We start from the raw sequence: 4227 nt of genomic DNA, 5'->3' as shown, positions 1-4227 counted from the left end.
GCTTTATTAATATTTAATCTAGATCTTAGTTTAGTTTTTAGCTTTCCCCCAAACAATCAAACATTATTCACCTTAGCTTTACGAAGTAACCTTAGATAACGGTATATCGATTCATAAGTCTCTGTGGGATCGATATCTTTTAAAACTACGCGATAGAACTGTGCACTTGCAGTTTGTACCCCAAATTCGACTCATAAAGTCGCGATCAAGTTTTTGGCGCCGTTGCCGGGGACTTTTATTTAGTCGATATCGTAACTCTTCCGTTACGCTGTAGAGACTAAGGTTTCTTTTTCTTCTATTCTTTCTTTCGTTGATTTGTATGCCACGCACTCGCTCACAAGGCGAACCGCTCTATTTACGAATCAACGATATCGAACTATATCTCCGAGTCCTACGACGAATTCGGGAATATCATGCTGCAAACAATCTCCCTCCTGTAGAACTTCCTGATTTCAAAAACCTTTTTCCTTCGATACCCGAGATGGCAGAACCAGCTCGTGCTCTTAGAGATTACGCCGCTCCATCGCAAGATGAGCCGCATTCAAGTATTGCTCCACCCGCAATCAAAGCAAACAACTTCGAACTTAAACCTTCGCTGTTGCAGGCTGTGCAACAGAACCAATTCTCTGGAAATCCTACCGAGGATCCAAACCTTCATTTATCCGTATTTGTCCAATACGTTGATACTGTTAAAGCTAATGGTGTCACTTCGGAGGCAATTCGACTTCGTCTTTTTCCTTTCTCATTAAGAGATAGCGCTCGAAGATGGCTTCAGTCTCTCCCTTCAAACTCTGTCACCACCTAGAACGAGTTGAAGAAAGTTTTTCTTGCCCGATACTTTCCGCCAAGCAAAACAGCTATGTTAAGAGCCCAGATAAACGGATTTAAACAGAAAGACAACGAGTCTCTTTTCGAAGCATGGGAAAGATACAAAGACATGATGAGACTTTGCCCACACCATGGTTTGGAAGACTGGTTAGTAATTCACACATTTTATAATGGTCTCTTGTACAACACAAGGTTAACAATAGACGCCGCTGCAGGTGGTGCACTAATGAACAAACCTTATGCTGATGCCTACCAGCTTATCGAAAGCATGGCCCAAAACCACTATCAGTGGGGAACCGAACGAACAATGGTGGAAAAGCCTCAAACGAAAACTGGCATGTACGAGATAAGTAACCTTGATCACGTTAATGCAAAAGTGGATGCTTTGGTCCAGAAAATTGAAAGTTTAAATGTATCGCCTCCAACCGCCGTGGTGGCTATAACTCAGAATTGCGAGGTCTGTGGAATCCAAGGTCACACTCCTACGGATTGTCAACTCTTGACAGGAATCCAAGCAGAGCAAGTAAACTATGCTCAAGGAAGCCCTTACTCGAATACCTATAACTCAAATTGGAAGAACCATCCAAACTTTTCATATAAGAGTAATAATGCTTTGTACGCACCTGGACAGTCTCCAAATCAAGCCCCAGCTATACCTCCGGGATATCAGAAACCGAACCCATCCATGCCTAACAATAACGCCCCTAGGAAATCCAACTTGGAAATCATGATGGAAAACTTTATAGCTTCCCAACAACAAACCAACAAAGATTTCTTAAACCAGAATGTACACACTGGCGAACAACTTAAACAACTAGCAAGCAAAGTAGATGCCTTGGCTACCCATAACAAAATGCTGGAAACACAAATTTCACAAGTAGCTCAACAACAAGCACCTACTGCTGCCCCAACTGGTACATTCCCTGGACAGCCCCAACCTAACCCGAGAAGCCACACTCATGCAATTATATTAAGAAGTGGAACGGAAGTGGAAGGACCGTCTGATCCAAGGATAGAAAACCAAAACCCTAAGAAATCAACTGAGGAAAGTGAACCTAAGGAAAAGGAAGAGAGTAATAAGGAAACCACAGAAAAGAAGGAACCTTATGTACCTCCACCACCTTACAAACCACCTATCCCTTACCCTCAAAGGCTTGTTAAAACCAAAGATGCGGGCCAATTTAGAAAATTTGTTGATCTCCTTAAACAATTAAACGTTACAATTCCGTTCACCGAAGCTATTACGCAGATGCCCTCCTATGCTAAATTCTTAAAAGAAATTCTTTCTAATAAGAGGAAACTTGAAGATAGCGAAACCGTTACACTCCCTGCCGAATGTAGCGCTATAATCCAAAACATGCCTCCTAAACTCAAGGATCCGGGTAGTTTCTCTATACCCTGTCACATAGGAAAATTTGTCATCGACAAAGCCCTATGCGATTTAGGAGCCGGAATTAGCGTTATGCCTTTATCCATATGTAAGAATTGGAAATGGGAGAATTAAGACCAACCAAAATGTCTGTGCAACTAGCAGATCGTTCCATCAAATATCCTGTAGGAATTCTTGAAAACGTTCCCGTACGCATAGGTCAATTCTACATTCCAACTGATTTTACAATTATGGACATTAGAGAAGATGATATTACACCCATTATACTGGGAAGACCGTTCTTAGCAACTGCCGGTGCAATCATAGACGTAAAACGAGGACGACTCACCTTCGAAGTAGGTGAAGAGAAAATTGAGTTCATTCTCTCTCAATTCTTGAAAGCACCTGCAATAGAAGATACATGTTACTTCATGGATATCATCGATGAATGCATAAAAGAAGCAGAGCTAGGAGAAGACAAATCATCAGACTATCTTTTAAAAGACAAATCTAACCAATGTTTAGCAATAACACCGGACCCGACGCAATGTCTTAACAAACAAACCCTTGACCTGAAAACACTTCCCAAAAATCTGAGATATGAATTCCTAGACTTAGAACTTGAACGACCTGTGATAGTTAATGCAGACCTAGGAAGACTCGAAACAGAAAAACTCCTACATATCTTAAGAAAGTATCCAACCGCACTAGGTTACCACATCACCGACCTTAAAGGAATAAGTCCTTCTATTTGTATGCACCGCATCATGCTAGAAGAAGACTGTAAAACCTCTAGGGAACACCAGAGGAGACTAAATCCGATCCTCAGTGAGGTAGTAAAGAAGGAAATAACCAAGTTATTAGAAGCAGGTATTATATATCCTATATCTGATAGCAAATGGGTTAGTCCTGTACACGTAGTACCAAAGAAAGGAGGCATAATCGTTATTGAAAACGAAAAAGGAGAAACTATAACTAAACGAATCGAATCGGGATGGAGAATGTGCATTGACTATAGGAAACTAAACAAAGCAACCCGAAAAGATCATTTCCCTTTACCATTCATTGACCAGATGTTAGAACGATTAGCAAAACATTCACATTTCTGTTATCTAGACGGTTATTCAGGCTTCTTTCAAATACCAATTCACCCTGATGACCAAGAAAAGACAACGTTTACGTGCCCTTTTGGTACCTTCGCTTATAGACGAATGCCGTTTGGCCTGTGTAATGCTCCCGCAACCTTTCAAAGATGCATGATGGCAATTTTCGCCGACTTTCTCGAAAACATCATGGAAGTATTTATGGATGACTTTTCCGTCTATGGACAAAGTTTTGAAGAATGCCTTGAAAACCTAGAAAGAGTTCTTGAGCGATGTGTAAAAGTAAACTTAGTACTTAACTGGGAGAAGTGTCATTTTATGGTACAAGAAGGAATTGTTTTAGGACACATCATCTCGAACAGAGGGATTGAAGTAGACAAAGCCAAAATAGAGGTAATCGAAAACCTTCAACCCCCAAGAACCGTGAGAGAAGTACGAAGCTTCTTAGGACACGCCGGTTTTTACCGACGATTCATCAAAGACTTCTCTAAGATAACTAAACCTTTAACCGGACTATTGATGAAAGATGCTGATTTCATATTCGACGATAACTGTTTAAAAGCATTTCAAGCGCTTAAGCAAGCATTGATCTCCGCACCCATAATGCAGACACCCGACTGGAATGAACCATTCGAAATAATGTGTGATGCCAGCGATTATGCTGTAGGTGCTGTTTTAGGACAACGAAAGGATAAAAAGCTTCACGTTATATATTACGCAAGTAGAACCCTAGATGAAGCGCAAATGAATTATGCCACTACCGAGAAAGAACTCCTAGCAGTTGTATTTGCGCTAGATAAATTTCGTTCCTACTTGGTCGGAGCCAAAATAATAGTTTACACTGATCACGCTGCTATCAAGTACCTTTTAACAAAAAAGGATGCTAAACCTAGACTCCTAAGATGGATCTTGTTGCTACAAGAGTTC

General features: G+C 40.8%; 1 pseudogene; it reads right to left on the bottom strand.

The window, feature by feature from the left end:
- Positions 1-866: 866 nt before the first annotated feature.
- LOC127124320 (uncharacterized) lies at positions 867-966 on the bottom strand (annotated as a pseudogene).
- Positions 967-4227: the final 3261 nt, after the last annotated feature.

The sequence above is a fragment of the Lathyrus oleraceus genome, chromosome 2 (genome assembly GCF_024323335.1).
Source record: "Lathyrus oleraceus cultivar Zhongwan6 chromosome 2, CAAS_Psat_ZW6_1.0, whole genome shotgun sequence".
In the NCBI taxonomy this organism is placed as follows: domain Eukaryota; kingdom Viridiplantae; phylum Streptophyta; class Magnoliopsida; order Fabales; family Fabaceae; genus Lathyrus; species Lathyrus oleraceus.
The sequence above is the reverse complement of the archived record's forward strand: the minus strand, read 5'-3'. Positions and strand labels throughout refer to the sequence as shown.